Source organism: Cupressus sempervirens, chromosome 3 (assembly GCF_028749045.1).
Source record: "Cupressus sempervirens isolate cs-2001-9-10 chromosome 3, ASM2874904v1, whole genome shotgun sequence".
NCBI lineage: Eukaryota > Viridiplantae > Streptophyta > Pinopsida > Cupressales > Cupressaceae > Cupressus > Cupressus sempervirens.
Genome location: NC_143120.1, coordinates 352049507 through 352068707, shown reverse-complemented (window position 1 = coordinate 352068707; position 19201 = coordinate 352049507).

Here is a 19201-nt window from a genome sequence, read left to right as displayed (position 1 = left end):
AACAATATACAAAGAAAACACATATAGGAGTTGTTTTAGAACAAATATTTCAACATGTTTGCTAAATTCACATGCAATCTTCATTATGTTAGAAAAAAAAACAAAAATGTGTAATACAGTAGAAATATCCAATACATTATACACATTTCAATGTGTCAAATGAAAAATTTAGGTTCAAAAATATTATTCGAGACAATTATGAAACTTCAACATAGATGACTTCAAAACTTTGAATGCTTATAAAATGTTTAAGTTCAAAATTATTTCTAAAAACAAGATTACGGTTAAATTTTGAATAATTTATGAAAAATAAAATTACAATGGAGGAATAATTTTGTTCATTCCAATAATATGCTCCCAAGAACTTGTAAATGCAATCCATTTGTTAGAAGCCAAGGGTCTTTGTCTTCTGCTTTCATATTTGCAAGAGTCATGATTTGGAATGTATATGGATAAGAAAGATGAAAGGTTAAGTAAAGATCAATTTTTTTTGTACTTAGTGTTCTTATAATATTTCAACCACACAAAATTAGTTGCATATCAAAGAGGAGTACCTATTGAAAATTGTTCTCAGTGGCAGTGACCTTTGCAAGAAGAAAATGAAAATGACAATGCTAACAAAATGCTTGCTTGCATAGACATTATTAGGATTTTATTCAAAAGACCAATGAGTGAAAGTTATTTTAAAAAATTCAACAACACAGATAAAAAGGTCCAAAATGTGGCTTTTGACAGTAAAAAATAGTTAACGAAATCAATCAAAATGAACCAAATGCAATTGTGGACATGGATATTGGTGGAAAAAGAAACAGTCAAACAACACTGAAATTTTATTAAACTTATGGTATTTGGGCTTGGAACAAAGTCAATTTTAATGCTCCAAGCTAGACTAAAGGTGTTAAGTGGTGCAAATTAAAGGTGTTTATCAAACCAGCTCAAAATTATTGATTTTTTTTTAATTTAATGATGAATGTTGAAAAAGTGAGTCGAGGGATCATTAGCTCTAAGTCTAAGTGTGAAAATGAACTAAGGGACTATTGGCTTTAAGGTATATAAAAGTAGAAAGCTCTAAAAGGAATAAGATCATGGTAAGAGCTTGGAGATATACTGAAGCTAAATTATTTAATTTTTTATCAACATTTCAATGTCTATAGGTTGTGAGTCTTCAACACAAATGGAATTGCTATATCTACAATGGAGAATTTCTACAATGACATCCATTGATGTCTTTCAAAATTATTCCAACTCTGAGTATTTTCCAAGGCAATGTGATTATTACATTAAGGATCCTTCAACGAGAACTCCTATGCAATTTAAGAAACATTGTAGTACAAGTAGTGTAATGTATTGTCTACTATATATTTCTTTGAAAAAAAATGATTCTATTTAGCGGTTTCTCTTCTTCTCTGTTGAATCAAGCCTCTTTCATTGCAATTATTATTAAGCTATGGATATCACCATATCCAAAAACATGCAAAAAAATGTTACTATACTTAATTGAGTATATTAGACCCCATTGTAAAACAAATTAAACAAATGGCCATAATCATTTCATAAATTGACTGGACCAAAAATCTTGTCTAGCTAGTGATGTGTATACCTAGTTTATCTAAATATGGGTTTCCTAATTAAGGTATTAAAGTCTTGATATCAACTATGTAAATTGTATTTACACATTGTTTTCTCTTGTGCATGCTTTATGAGTAGAACTTATCGTAGCATGTTCATGGCATCAAAATCTACTATCTAGTATGGTTTTGGCTAGGCTGACTTCCTAAAAGCATAGAATTGTACCCTCCACCTTCCACAAAATCTCACTTTTTCTCTCTTGATCTAGAAAAAAAATCCCTATTTTTTCTATTTTGTCAAAACTTCGATAAATATTCTATAATTTTGTGGACTTGTGCCAAATATTCTAGATACTGCATTATAGTTTCATTCCTTAAGAGATTTAATATATATTTTTTGTAGACCATCATTTACATTAAAGGCACCAAGGACTTCTCCAAAGATAAATGAAGCCCCAAAGGAAAAAAAACTACATGCTTTTGAGTTGATCTTAAAAACAATCCATAAGTTGAAGAGATAATTGAACAACAATATGGACTATATCTAGAGGAAGTACACATACCCATTCTATGATAGCCTATATTACCATGAAACAACATTAATATTTAGCATGCCTAAAAAAAATAGGGAAGTCGACTGTACATTATGATCATTTTGAACTATACACTAGAGGCATTGTATTTTGCTTGTTGCATAGCTAAACATGATATTTGTCTATAATAAATGACATAGGTTTCAACATACAAATAATATCCATTGGCATCATTTTCAATTTTTCCAGGGATAGAAAGGCAAGGGTCGATAGAAGAAAGAGATAAATGAAACTAGAGAAAACAAACAATTCAAGAAATTACATTTTTAATCACATGCAAATGTTTATTATTTTACATACAAAATATATAATATTAAACTGTTCTAATACATATCACATTATAGAGTTGTTTCTCATCAAATACGAAACACACATAAACCTCTATTTATTTCTCTTCAATATTTTGATTTAAGTTTCAAATCCTTCATAAGAAGTTTCTAGCAAGATTTTGATTTAATATTAAGTTTAATCTAACTATTTATATCTCTGTCAAGCAAGTGAGATAGACAAGACTTAGGCGACAATGTATGGGAGTATAGGAAAGAATGATATAATATATTCTTTATATCCAATAAATAATGTAGAATTTTTGTTTAAATTTTTATAATATAAACAAAATTAGTGAGTACTTTGTAGAAATATTATTTTTATTTTCAAAATATAGATTTAATAATATGACTTATGTAGGCTTTTTGTTGGATTTTTATAATACATTTATCTTATTGGAAAATTTGGAAGGACAATACACATTTAGTAGTCAATATTGTGGGATTTCTATTTAAATTTTTATAATATATATTATTTTTGACTATTGTGTAAGATGTTCTATTTCAATTTCTATTTGATGATGATTTTAGAAAGTAAAATTATGCTTCAAGTATGGTGTCCTTGAGTTTTAGTTTCTATTGCTTTTTTTTATCCTTAAGCAGTTAGGGAATGGTTAAAATCCATTGCACTTTGATTTTGTAGATAAGGATGCTTATTTTAAATATAATCCATGCATATATAGAAAACATTATTTTTGATGATTAAATAAAAAATTTGTAATATCATTTGAATTCTTCATAATCTTAGGAAAGGGACGAGTCCTCACCATTTATAAACTTTTTAAAAATACAATAGTAACATGAAAATATTTGAATTAGTTTTAGACAGACAACAAAGGCATAAATAGACTGCTTCTTCCCCTTTTTCTGTAGAGTTGTTTTGTTCTGAAGAATGTTCTGAGGCTTGAAACGTTCTCAATAAATGCATTATCTACATACATTACAACCACTGCAATCCAAGAAAGGAAATTTTCTTGAGGTATTTTGTTCAATGAAACCTTGTGCTCCTTCCTCTTCTTTTTTATTCCAGTTTCTACTACTTGACCAAAAATCTAGGTGGGAAGGAATTTTTTTTTTTTTTAATATCAATATGCAACATTTAGAAGCATAGTTTGGGGAATTTTGCTTAGTACTGATATTGCAAGCAACAAAATTTGTACTAAACAATTCTTTCATTTATGTCTATGTGATTTGTTGATGCACATTATTGGTAAGGTTTATTAAGTTAATGTCCAGAGCTAATTAAATTAAATATAGTATTTTAATTTGAATGATATCTAAAGTATAATAGAGAAAGTGAAGCAATATGATGCTATATGATTAGAGGAGAGATCATTGAGGGAGAGATGGATCAAACTCAAAAAACAATAAGTGTTTTACAAACAATAATCTAGGATACAATGAGTTACTCAAGGAGATAAAAATATTAATTGGGTACATCAATAAACTCTTAAACATAGACTCAAAAAAAAAATTAGAATATTACATACAACAAATATAAATTTTATAGAATATGAAGAAGAAATGGCTAAACTAGTAGAAATAGTTCTAATAAATTAATTATCTAGACTCCATTCTTATACTGCATGTCATCCCCTACCTAGTTACAAAAAAACACAATAGGAATATAAAATAACCTTTCAATAATTTAAATAATTTTATTATTTTGTCTTTTGGATGTTTATAATGCTCTATCTTTTAATGATTCCCTTCTTGTTTCCTCCAAAAAGAATTTTGGACAATATCTATGAGGACTTGTATAAGTTTCCACATGACTTCTATGGAATTGGAGACTACTAAATAAGATAATTTCTAGATTCATTTCCCTTGTCACCTGGTGGTATCTCTACCTATTGTTCTCTATTAGTGTTAAACACGTAATCATTTACATGGAAGAGTCAGATGATCATCATTGTGACCAAGCTACTCTATATAGGCCAATTCATGTACATAAATATGTGTGTATGGAGCTCTATAGGAGTCAAGTATGTGCTCATCGAGTATTTTCTATATCATAGATTTCCTTCCAATAAAGAATGTTTCTAAATGCTAAAATTTTTAAGCATAAAAATATAATGGCAGAAAATACAATGATAGTTAAATGGTTCTGAAAAATTCTAAAAATTGTTTTTAAATTTTTTTTTTTTGTAATTAGGGAACATGGAACAAAGATGAATTTGTTTTTACATTCTTTTAAGATTAGGAGGAAGAATAAAATAAAATTAATATTTGAATTAAAAAAATAATTAACACCAAAAGATTTGCAGACATATTCATATTTAATTAAGAGAGAAATTAAAATAGAAAAGTACATATAAAAAATGCCAAAATGCTATTATAATGTATGATCAAAGACTCTAAAAATTCATCACTCTCCAATTGTTAAAGAGGATAACCATTGTAAATAGGGGAAAAATAAATTGGTGAAGGTCATCATTTTAGCTTGGGTATCAAAATTTGGCACCACTTAATCCACAATATACTATTATTCTTAGAATGTATAGTCAACACCAAATTCTACATACTTCATACTTCCTACTGCTTTATCCCTTACAAGTACACATCTCAACATGTTTGAAAAAATCCAAGCCCAAAAACATATAGATATGTTTAATTATATAGGTTTCTAATACCTAGTTCTAATTCTAAAGTAGTCATACTAGAATTTTCTCTAAATTCATCAAAGAAAATTTGTTACTAGTTTTATCTTTCTCAAACCTGCACAACTGAAAAGCAATATAACAAAACAATTTTGATTATTATATGAAGGCACATAACTTAGAAGAAAAATAATGAGAAAAAACCTTGAGAACATATAGATTTTTAGGGAAACAAGAGCATATGCATTAATATTATTGTAATCTAGTGTTTTAATATTTGGTAGCATCTTCCTTTTGCAATAGTATTTATATGTAGAATCTAATTACCCTAAATAGTTTAAATTTTATATTGGTAAAAAATAAGGGAGAATCAAATAAATAGATTATACTAGCAAACCACATGCATACATTAAATGATATTGCCAGTATTTGATGGTTAAAACTCACTTACTAAAACAATTTGATGGGAATGCAATTGTTAATTATATAATTGAAAACCTAAGTACTCGTAATCTCTAGACATTACTTGCATTACTAGAACTCCTCTCTCTCATCTTCAATGAATCTTGAGAGGAAAATTGAAAATGATGTTCAAATTAACAAACTCTATGTCAAACAAGAATTATTAGCATATAATGTTGGAACTTCTTAAAACAAATATATTGTCAGATCAAGGTTTCATCAAGAAATTTCTATTTAGACAGGTCTGAATTCATTATTTTCAAAATGTATATGCAAAAATTAACACATGATAACTACTAGAGAAAAGCTATTACATAGCTCAAGCTGTGAGCCATCTCAAATGAGTGTTAAATAAACTAAAATTTCATATACAAAACTCCAAACATTTCTGCAAAGGCAACAAATCTACAAATAGAGCACAATCAGTAATTGAAATTCATTCACAAATGTGGATTTAACAATAGTCTTACTTAAAGGAACACATGAGAGTATATATTAACTCACAATGTCCATAATACAGAGTATAGTTTCATGTCGAAATACATGAAGAACTAAAAATAAACAAAAAGTTATTCATAATTGAATATGAACACATCTAACAAAACTTCACCTATGGTTTTTTCCTTCCCTTTAGTGTCTGGATCATGAGTGCCCTTCTCTACATAATACAAAATATCAAGTAGTAATGACTCTTCCCTTCACTTCCCAAATATTTCTTTTGGTTCCTCTTCCTTAACATTGCCTTAATGAACTCGCTCTAGCAACCATACTCCGACACTCACCAATGATAATAGTGCCAAACTCAACATGACAACATTAAGCATCTTAACTATTTGTATTTCCCTGTCCATCATTATTTTCTTCTCTAGGACATATTTATATCCTTTTTAGATGATGCCTTCTAGTACCTTTCCTAAATTACTCTTGTTTATTATAAAAGACTCAAAAATTAGCTTCATGTAGTCTACCATATATCTTGCAATAGTGCACTAGCTCAGGAAAAATATCATTCACTTAGTAGGATTAAATGGAATCTATTGTGATGAAGTAAAATAGTACATGTGATATACCATGAATTCTCTTAACAATGGAGGTATGAAGATCATGTCCCAATCAGATAGGGCATATGAACAAGCTTATAATGAGAGAAACATCACATCCAATTACTATAGTGGAAAGACATTGGTAAGCCATGCTAAATATGTTTTCAATTCGGTATCCAAACATTGTTATTTAGGGAAACAAAATATCCAATTACTATAGTGGAAAGGCATTTGTAAGCCATGTTTAAAATGTTTTCAATTTAGTAACCAAACACTATTATTGAGGGAAACAAAACATCCAATTGCTATAGTGGAAAGGCGTTGGTAAGCCATGTTGAATATGTTTTCAATTTGGTATCCAAACAATGTTTCATGCTGAATGTAAGAATGAAAATCATAATGCCATCATCATATTTAAATTTTATCTTAGGAGTGAAATGAAAGAATTTTGCAAAGGCCCCTATTAAACAACAACAAAAGCGTGACTATGATCATGAGAAGTTGTTCCCATCCCTACCAAGCAATGGATCACAATGTCTAGAATTAATAGGCTAAACGAAATGAAACCTCTCTAGAGTTGCTAAAATCCTCATTTCACTAGTATTATTTTAAATTACTTCAATTATCTAATAAGAATTTTATCTTTTTTCACTCCAGTACCTAATTCTGCTAATGAAATAGCAAGAGTCAAAAGACTCCTAATTTTGTTATAAAAGTCATCCATCATATAGTTATCACCTTGATAATGTCTTTGAGAGGATGCAGATTGGGATGTCAATTGTACAGACTTCAAAAGGAATTTTTTGTTTTGAGGTAATTATTATTGATATGTGAGATGGAGATAAAATATAATGTTGTTAGTGAGCAATCCAAAGGAAGAAAATAAAAAGACACCACTCAAGGCTAAAATGATCCAAGAAGAAGAAAATGTAAGGATGGTACTCAAGTCAACCTCTATTTTATAAATAAAATTTCAATAAAATTTCTCAATGACAAAATATTTTTCAATTATTCATCACAGTGGCATTTTTCATGAATTTGACTATAAAAATCATAGAATTTTTTTGGAAAATGTTGTAAAAACTCATATTATTGATTTTATTATATTTCAATTTTATTAGATTTAACTTGCCTCATATTATTGATTTTATTATATTTCACTTTTATTAGATTTCACTGGCCTATCAATTATTGATTTTATTAGATTTCACTAGCTTATCAATCATTGGTTTTGCACTTTGTACATTGAAAAAATGAAAATTAGATTTCACATATTGTAAATAGTCTTTTTACTTGCTTTTTATGTTGTGATTGTTTTTGGTAATATATTATCAATTTAATAAAAATAATAAAAATATGGTCAAAATTTACAATTCATATTAACACCATTCATTTGTTTTTGGATTTCAATCTCTAATTTTTTAGCATTAATATTTTCAATTATTATCTTTGATTTATCATCAAAATATTTAGTGTATAAGAATATATAATAGAAAATGACAAGATTTTGAACCTAATAATATAAATTTAAATATCTTTAAATATATTATAGATACCATATTGACAAATTGTCTATCCTTGAAAAATTGACTAGGTTTAGCTTCGTTGGATCTAAAATATAGCTATTTACAATCTAAAATATAATGATTTATTCTTGTTAATATTTTAAAAATAAATTATATTGCAAAATATATTTGAATTTTATTTTTTTTTAAATCCAATCTTCATAAATATTCTTTTCAAAAATTTGAGCAACATAACATATCAAATTAATTAAGAGATTTCTATTCTTATTTTTCTCTTTAGAATCATGATATTTAATACATTAAAAAATGTGAATCTATGTTTGTCACATGATATATTGAATTAATTTATTAAGATATGATACTTTTGTTTTAAACATGTTGCTTATATTTTCATTATTTATTAGTCCCACCTATTTATAGAGGGAGGCTATAGTTTTCAATCAACTATTTTGTATTAATTTGTATGTGCAACTTTCAAAATTTGTCCTTTATACTATGGTCAGCCTAAATTTCCTATTAAATGAAGATTCTTAATGTGATTATTTTTTTATTCTATCAGTTGTGTCCATTTTTGCTGGAAGTCTTTTCATTTTTTCCAAAGAAATTCAATTAAAAATGATAGTGTGACATTTGGCAAAGGCAACATGGTGTCATGTAGAAGTGTTATATGGATAATAGTGTCTAAATCTTCTCCACTTTATGTTTTTCATTAAATGTTATACTTTTATGTTTTTTATGTGTTTTGTAATTTGAATAGGCTCCCTTATAGCAATAGTTGAAAACACCAAAATTGCTCCAAAATGATTCTTTCTTCTCCTTATTCTCATTAATTGATTTGGAATGACCATTACAATTTTTTTATAGGATTTTTTACAGTTGAGAACTTCTCAACCAACTTTTGAACCAACTTATTACACTCTTTAACCTTTTTGCACTTCTTGCAAAGTTTTAAAGTTGCAACATTTAAGCAACTTTTACATTTTGGAAATTTTGACCTCGCAACCTTGTTCCAACCTTACAAACATGTCATGAATTGGTCAAGAGGTCAAAATGTGTTTTTAAACCCAAGAACGAGTAAAAATATTGTAATTAGTAGTATCCATAATCATAGTGTAATACCAACTAAATGTAAAATACTTGAATAAATTTTGGTTATAAACTAATTAAAGATTCACTAATTTTCTATTTTTTAAAAATGATACATGTTCAAATTTAAATAATAATTATTATATTGAATACTTTATTTAAATATTTTTATATAAGTTTGTACACTTAATTAAAAATTTAGTAATTTTTCATAAAAATTATCTTGTCTCTTTTTAAGGAACTCTAGCTTGTTCTTGTTAGTAGGCAAGAGACTACAGTTTTCATGCGTTCCATCTTTCATTAATATTATTAATATTTGCTTGAAAATTATGTCAAATTTTGTTAACCTATACTTTTGATTATTTCATTATATTAGTTGATTTTTCACTTTCTTATATCCATTTTATGATTGGCCTAAAGAATTTATTCAGGTAGTCTCTTCCTAATTAATTAAAAAATATGAAAATTTGCATGTTGTCTTCCACATGATATTTATAAAAACTAACAATGTGGGCAACCTCTATGCTTCCACATTTAGCTTGCATGCATAACACGTGGAAGTTAATGCCAGTACTTTCAATATGCATGACAATGTAAACTACATCCTAGAAATGGAATGTTTTGTGCAGAAAATGGATGTTGTGTGAGCTAAAAACAAAATGCCAAAATCTATTGATTGGCACCTATATATATATATATATAAAGTTCTGCTACTATTCCTTCTTTTTCCTGTCCAGTTGAAGGAGCCAATGAATATCAATAGGGTCTGATCAATCTCAGATTGTATAACTTATGCAGCTGTCAGTAATTTTGTATTCAATGGTAGAGCACACAAAATGATTCTCAGAAGTTTGATTCTTCAATACCACTGACAATAGCTGGTACTGTGTGGCTGTTCTCATAATCAGGAATATGTTTTCACATGTATTTAGAGGTATGTTTTTTTGTGTAATTGCATCATTGAGTTTACAGATGACAACTGAATAGTACGATACCAACTATTAGGAGCTTTCTGAATTGTCATAAACAACATCTGTGCAATGGGCATTTTTGCGTGGGATTAGTTTCTCGTGTTTAATCATGTTTTCTTCTTTGTTGTGGTGATCCTTAGCATAAATATAATACGAGTAGCTACTGAAATTGTTCTTGGGGGTAGCTTAATTTAGCTCGTCATGTTATGATGGGAATCTGGCATCTTTTTCAGGCACAATAACTGTGTCGGTTACACTTTTTTTTGGAAACTTCTATTGCTCCAATGGTGTAAGTCCGTGCAGTTCGGATGTTGAATATTTGACCATGTCATAGATGGGTTGTTTTCTTTTTAGATTCCATTATACATGCTCGAAGAGAATAAGATCAAACCCAGTTGAATTGATTTCACAGAAGTAATTTAAAAGTGTTGTATAAATTTTTATGTCTAGGTAGTAGAATGTCACCAAATATTTCTAGGTGTTGGATGGAAGAGAATGCACATCTCTCCAGGCTCTGCTCCAATAATTGACTGATACTTGGATTTGTCAAGATAATACTAGATATTAAAAGCAATGTGCAAACATGCAAAGTTAGCGTGTGTCTAATCTCAAATACAGGCGCACCATCATTTTGGGCTCCCTTCGTCCAAAGATGAAATAAATATAACCATATTTGTTTGCAGGAAAATAACACATGGACATGGCAAGTAAGAACAGTTGTTGACTATCTGACTCGTAGTTCGTCTGCAATTTGACTCTTTGCATTAGTGCTCAAGAAATTCAAATTAGGTCACTGCATTTGCCATGGGGAAATTCTTCACCAGCATTGCTTCTCTGCTGTTCAAAAATAGAAAAGGTCAGCGTGAGATATTTAGTACAACTACTATAACATCATCATCCCTATTGAAATATTGCATACTGATTAACGATAGATGTTTTAATTGTAAATATGTGCTATCTATTTCTGTGCCAGTGTTGGCTAAATTAGCTGTTGTACTTGAACTAAACTATAAATTTGATCATAATCATGACAAGTGTTTCCTTGTTAACATCCCTTGGTGTTGCCTTCATTTTGTGCTTCAATGTGTTTTGCCTACTCTTGCGTTGGTTCTTTGGTCTTGCGGGCCTGGTGGGAGTATTCCAACTCGTGTGACTCTGCTTAGGTAGTGGGGTTTATTTTTGTCAAATAATTTTTTTCCGCTTTGTGGCTTGGATTTTTCCCTGTGGCCTTTGGAATGGCGTGGAGTTGGGATTTATTTGGGCAATTTTACTGTTCTTGGCCTATTAGTGTTGTGGCTTTATGTCCCTGCTTCTTTGCAGCAGTGGTAAAAAGAGAGCTTTGGGATAGGGTATGGATATCCACCGAAGCATACAAAGGCCATATTGAGGATCCTAAGTTTGCCAATTGTGCATATTCAATATCCTATGTAGTTCAAAAAGGAGAAGACACTTAGGTTAATACAATAACAAGTAGGGCTCTTCATAACTAAATCATGCAATGACTGCATTCAAGGATACACTAACACCAGGCTTGTTATCATGGGGTTGCCAGTGCATTGCAAAATTTAAGTTCTTTTGTAAAACTAGTAAAATCTTGAAAATATGAGAAGGCAGTAGTCTGTACGCAAGGAATACAGAGAATAGAATTGTTAATCCTGCAACCAAATCTTCCTTCATATTGCCTAATGAGTAAGACCTTCTCCACTCAAGCACAGGGAAAACTGCTTCTCCACCCAATATGAATTTTTTCAACCTCGAACAAGGTCTCCTTCAATGCAGCCTCGAATTCTTCATCAACTCCATACAGAGTGCATAACTTATACACAGGGACATCATCCATACCCTTACAAGAAGCTTGCAATGTCTAATTCTTTGGAATCGTGTCCATTCCCAGTGTGATCAAGCCCAGGTTCAGAATTTACATGCACCATTTTAACCCCTTAACCAAAAAAATCCTCAAAGTTTGCAGACATCCTCAATGTTTTCCAATTAATTTTTTATCCCCTCACCCACAGCTCACAGCTCACTGCTACCCAAAACACCCAAAAACATTCTTTCTAATTATTTCGGACTTGGAACACAATTCTATTGTGCTTTCTCATCCCACTTAGATTTTGCATCTAATTCATATACTAAGCTCTCATATTTCCAAAATTCGGTGAGTCAAATTTCAGTTTAGGCAAGTCACAATTGAGAATGGTGTTAAGTATCAAATTAGGATTAGCATTATTAACAGGGATTGAATTTTTGAAAGAATCTACCTGTAAACAAAGGGTTCTACAAACAGCTGAGCCAAAAAAAAAAAACAGTATTTTGGGGAGACAGTCAGCTTCCAGCTAAGAAAGTAAGAAACATTTAGGAACTTCCAGCTTAAACTTTTAGAAACTTCCAGAATGAAGCTGGTAGTTCTAATGTTTAAAAAATTAATTTCTTTCCAAGTAAGAATTATTTATTTTTCTGATAGCTACAGCCAATTAAAAAAAGAAAAGTCATGTTTTTAAATTATGAAAAATAAGTATCAATATTTAGCAATTGTAATTTTGTAGAATAAAATTTAATTCTCCAATTTGATTGGGAGATTGACAAATCAAAATTAAAGAAAAATTGTACCAAACAAATCTATTAGTTTACATTAGTTTATCTGCCTACCGTAGGAACCTAAAAACACAAATATTGTCTTATTTTCTAGATAAGGCAGGGACTTAAGCTTAGCAGAGCTCTTGTTACATTTGGAGCGATGATACCTTAACATAATATGAGATGGCTTAGCAATATCTAGAGGTGAATGACATCGAATATATTTTGGAGAAAAGCCATGGTAGAGGTCGCATCAAAAGTATGTACAAAAGACAAATAGAATCTATAGGAATCACCAGTTATACGAATGCGCCCAGAGGTCTTATTGAAATTACAGAAATTGCTGAAGCGAACCTTATGATATGAGTTCCATGGCATCATGTGATTTGCAACTGGAGAGATCGTCTGAGAATTAATAGGTTGGTGAGAAGTTATCATACACTTGAAGGACACATGGAGGCTATCAGAAAATATGATAATCCCAAGATTCCTAAACCCAAAGAGGAGGAATGGAACCTTGCCAATTAGTTGGTCCTCGTTGACTTCAGAAAATGGCCAAAGTATAGAGTCAACACCTACAAGGATTGATTCAGTAAAATAATTTATATCATCTTTTGCACTGTATAATTATATTAGCAAGAAAGGCAAAAATAAATTTGGTGAAAAATAGTATACATATGTGATAATTTGGTTCCTCATACAACAAGTGAGCAACAAAGGGAATGCAAGGAAAAGAATAGTCCACATGAAAGCTTATGTTGTCGGGGATAGAAATGAAGAAGATAATCCACAAATGAGCTTAAAATGTGGCCAACGTATATCTTACATGGTCAGAATTCAAAGGTGAAAGAAAATTGCAGAATGAACATCATTCGCACTCATGGAGCCACTCAAGATGTAGCTGCAAAAGTAAACAAAGGTGTCTTGCTATTGAACCAACATACAAAAGTTATTTGGATTGAGGGAGGTCACTATAGGAACTAGATTATCTATTATGTTGGTCGGTTCCCGTCGAACATCAGAGTTGTTACCATGATTAGAATGGAAGTTGGAAGTCTTTAAGGTTGAGAAGTATTCATGACTTTTCACAAAACAACGGGGAGCTCACAGGTGAAGTATTCATACAAACAACACTTGTAACCTTTAAAGATATTCTCTATAGTTTTCATACTAGTAGATCTTCACCATTTCAAACAGTATTTTTTAAAAATGAATGTTTTTCTAAACTGTGTGGATCATAGAGCATCTATCCTTGGTGAAGTGAAAATAGTGTCTTTTACATTATTTTGCAGATGTTATATCCAATACTTAAAAGTATCCCGGTGAATGTAAATAAGTAGACAGCAATGGTATTGCTCCACTAGATGTTGTGATAAACAAAATTATGAGCATAGGTTAGATTTTATTAACTAGGCAATGTTTATTGTAATAGTTCAGATTGAGAAAAAGTAAGAGTTTTGGGTATGGATGCCTCGTGGAAATGCTTCATCCTCTCTGGCGCAACATATATAAACGTCTTCTAATAGTAAGCCTTTGTAACAGTTGGGTTTTTTTAAGTGGGCTAAATTTTATACAACAAGCAGTCAATGCCGCAGTAATCTAATCCATCTCCAGGGTATTTTTGTGGTAGCACTGGCACTTACAGTCTGTACGGTGATATCCATCGCCTTTTTTCATTTACAACGCTATGCCCAATTTTACTTTAAAAAAACTGGGTCACTACAAAGCCTATTGACTCTCAAGATTTCTGCCCCTCTAATAAAATTTTATCCTCAATTGTTATTATTATTTTTCGTAATTAGTTTATCAAGTAGTCGTTAGTAATTACTAAACCAATTCTAAGTTAATCTTGTAAGTTTTTTTGTTACTGTTTATTTCAATACAATTTTATCGAAATGGTTATTATTAGTTTGTTCGATTTAATGTAATTTATTTTTTATTTTAACTTAATAATTATTTTAAGATAAACTGTATAAATATATCTGTATAAAGAGTTATTATTTGTTATGGTAAATTTATATTTAAATAATAACAAATCTTCTATCTTAGAGCAGACGTGCTATTTTTTAAGATATTAATTGAATCTATATGAAATTATGAAAATAATTAGCGGATAGGCTTCCCTTCTCTTGCCTCCAGCATGGTTTGACTAACGCATGAAAACTCTTGCCAGTGGGTCGGGACTTGATAGCGCTCACATGTATATCGACTCGGTGATCGATTTGGAACGAAGTGGCTATGCGGCAGACATAATGTTTGAATATTGCAATTTATTAATTCTTAGAAATTTACAAAGCAGTGAATTATTAATTTAAATTAATATTAAATAATAAAATAATATCTAATCTATGAGTTGGGTAGATGCTTTCCATATGAAAGTGTAGAGACGTGGGAAGTTGATGAAGGAAGGTCCTCATAGTGGGGACAGACACAACTGCTACTGCTGTAAATGGACTTTGTCTGCTCCCACCAGGTCTTTTGTTAGAGTTAATGTTTCAACTAGTCAATAAATAATTGTTGCTGTTGGCAACACAAGTTTAGTTTATAAATAATTGTTGCTGTTGGCAACACAAGTTTAGTTTAGGTGTGAGTCAAAGAGTTCTAGTTGGAATCAAGTTCTTATTGTAGATGTGTTTGAGTTAGGTGTCCATAAGTTTCAATTAGCTGTAAGTTTGTGTGTGTTGTCAATCTAATTAGCAGTCATTTAGAAATGTTGTTGGGTCAACTATTGTATAAATTTGCATCTCTTATTCAATAGAAAAATAAGCTAGAAGTACTTGTTTTCTCTATTTTGTTTCTACTGTTCTATTTTTCCAATCTCCATCGACCGCACTATGGAATGACTTTGCCTCTAGAAAAGCTATGGGTGGAAAAGATTGTAGCGTTAAAAGGCCCCTCATCTTCAATCCCACAGGAAACTCATCTTACTCAACTTGCAGAATAAAATCAACGATTACCTAAAATAGGCGATCAACAATATTTCTCTGGCTCCTCCGCCTACTCAATATATGGCTGCAATGAAGTTGCCTCCAAATGTCTACAGTCCACGAGATCACAATTTTTTTTCCCTCCAAACTCTAATGCCACCAAAGAAAATAGAGCATATGTATTCAAAACGACCTCCTTTGTAGATATGATTCTGCAAAACACAAATACTCTTACTATAAATAACTCAGAGATCCATCCATGGGACCTTCATGGTCATGATTTTTGGCTCCTCGGTTATGGAGAAGGTGCGTTTGATCCAGAGAAGGATCCCAAGAATTATAATTCAGTGAATCATTCTCCTCGTAACACAGTCTCTATCTAGAAAACACTCTGGTTTAAGGATGACAAATCCAAGCGTGCGAGCATTCAACTGCCAATTTTGAAATCCCACCCGTGTATGGGAATCAACATCATTTTGTTGAAGGTGTCCAGAGAGTTGGGAAAATTTTGAGATCTTCCATGGGATGTGGCCTTAGCAGAAACATGTTCATGAATCATAAATTAATAAATTTTGTTTGTCATGGAAATTATGAAGTTAGAGTAGAAAAACCTGACAAAAGTAGTTTACCTCTTTCCTACATCAATAATATTTAAGATTTTTTTCAAACTTTTTTCTGACTTAATATGATATTTTAATTTGTCTCAATTAGATTTGAAAAATTGTAGATAACTAGCTTGATAGTAGTCAATGTGCATATTTTAAGTGAGAGTATGTCATCCATAGAAAATATTATATGAACGGTAGGAACGAGGCCATGTATAATGGTTTGGTTAAGAGTTGTGTTTTAGGAATTCTTATTTTTTCTATGTTGATTATTGAAACAAAGTTGTTTAAGTGGGCAGAAAATTTTCTATATGAAAGAATTTAGTGTTATAGATAAATAATAGTACATATATTACAAATAATTTTAAAATGGTATAAGTTTAATTTATTAGAATTTTTAATGATAAAAAATCATCATAATTGTTGTTTTATAGAAAAATTAATTAAACATAAAATAGAACTTGAAAAAATGTCAAACACATCTTTTATAATAAAATAATATCATTTTTAATTAATATAATATTGTTCATTAGATTATTTCATTGATTAAAAAGTACACTCTTAAATGTTCGTTACATACATTAAAAATTGTTTTCATAAAATTACATAAATAAATCAAAATATTTTATAAAAACTTAATTTTAAAATAAATATGTATTTATATTGTTTATATTTATATTTAACCTTTTTCTTATATATTAATTAATCATTTTCTAGGACATAATGATCAAATATTAAGAATTGACATTTGTATATTTAATCACATTAATGAAAGTGAAATTATGAGGAATATTTTAATAACTTTATATACATCAAGAGTTAGCATTTGTATAGTTTTTTAATAAAGAAGGTAGGGAAGGGACCTAAACTCTAAACAAACAATAAACCACTAGCTAACAACACCAAGAGCCTCTACCCCCAAGTAGCAAACTAGTACAACACTACCCATTACGTTCTAGTGCTATTCCTTACTACAAAATTAACAAAACCAACCATTCTAATAGTCAGTTACCAACATCAACATCCATAACTACCAAGTTCTAAAAAGTAAATAAACTAGCATCAGAGTTCTAGTAGATAAATAAACCTAACATAGTGCTAGTTATGTAAGCCAAACTTAAGTAAAAATCAATCTTAAACACATAATTAAAAAATTATAAAAACATAGTAACCCCACAAAAGCATCAGAAATTAAAAAACCGTTGGTATGCAAGACACAGATCAGAACGTGGCCAAAAAAGTTAGGCAAATAGAGTAACTCGACAAAGCATCAGAAATTTAAAAAATGTTTGTATGCAAGACATAGTTTAGAACATTGCCAAAAAAAATAGGCCTTCTTAATTGCATCTCATTATTCGCAAGCTTGTTGAGCTCTACATTCCTACCTATAGTGTCTCTTGAACCTTGTTCGTCCCCATGTTTGTCATCTATATCAACTCCCACTTTTTGAAGCTTTCTCTTACAAGGAATAACTCCAAAATCTATTTTTGTCATCATTTCCCTTTGTATTTTACAGATGGTGATCACCATGAGGTTGAATTCGATGTTAGTGATAGCATCCTTAAAAATTCCATTCAAAGTCTCAATTTTACTTTAGAGATCCCTTGTATCGTCCATGTTAAGTTCTTCTCCACTTTGTTGATGAATGAAACCCCTTTAACTAGAGGTGACAGTAGAGAATTTGTCCCATCAAGCATTATTTTGCCAGAAATAGAGGAATATGAGTTAGATTCCCCTTAAAGCATGACCAATACATTGTCAACCAAGTTGGCAACAACCTCAATAAGCTTAGGCTAGTCCTTAGTTAACATAGTATGGCCAGGGCTAGAGTGAGAGGTAGAGTTGGGGAAGGGAGAAACCCCACCAACTCCCCCTTGGCTCAAAATTTTATATTAATTTCAATTTTCTTGAAAGAAATGATAAAACAAATATTCACATATAGTTATTTTGTTGATAACAATTTCATATTAATTTTTTTTTTTTTTTGTTTATTTGAAGAAATGATTTTTTTAAAGGTTTGAAGGTACACAATCACTTCATCTAGAATATGAATGTTTACATAAAGAGTAAGGTATAAGATTATTAACCCAACAAGAATTTAAAATTTGATAGCCTATATTACTGAATAGGAAGAAAATAGGACCTATCCTCAACCCAAATTTCCAAAAGGAATGATCCAAATTGATTAACCACATGGAAGTGATCAATGCACAAATGGATCAAGCAATGAAGAATATGAATAAAATAATAGATCATATGGTCTTGCTATTTGAGAAGTATGTGCTTAAATCTTGAATAGATAAAAGATAAATACTAACCTTAGAGTAGGATAAATCTGGAAAATGCTGATTTTTGATGTCTGTGTACAGTTTCAGGGAATTCTGCAACCTCATCTAGACTGGAAATGTCGAGATGGAGAAAACCCAAAAATCTTTTGTCCTTTTGAAGGGAGGTCTATCTTGACCCAGATAGAGGGGCATGATCTTACCGCAAGGCACAATTGTGCCCCAAAAAGTCAACCTTGACCTACACTACTCCGACGAAATTTATATTCATAGATCTCACAAGTTTGACGAAAAGGATATCCAAATCTTCTCTTCAATTCATTGTTCCACACCTATATCTGCAAGAAAAATGGTTTGTTTGTTTGGATGGGGGGTTTTCCTTTGTCAAACCCTAATTTGGAATCAACCTTGAAATGTAATTGAAATTGTAATATGTATAAACAAAGTAAATGGAACTATTCACCTTGCTTATATTGAAATCCTTGTAGAGGATTCAAATCCTTGAATCCACAAGTACAAATGCTCCAAATGAATGTAGTAATGTATGTAAGATGTCTCAAATCAATGGCATTAGATCTTCAACACCAATCTTGAATGCATCTTTGCATAGGAAAAGGCTTGAATGAATATGC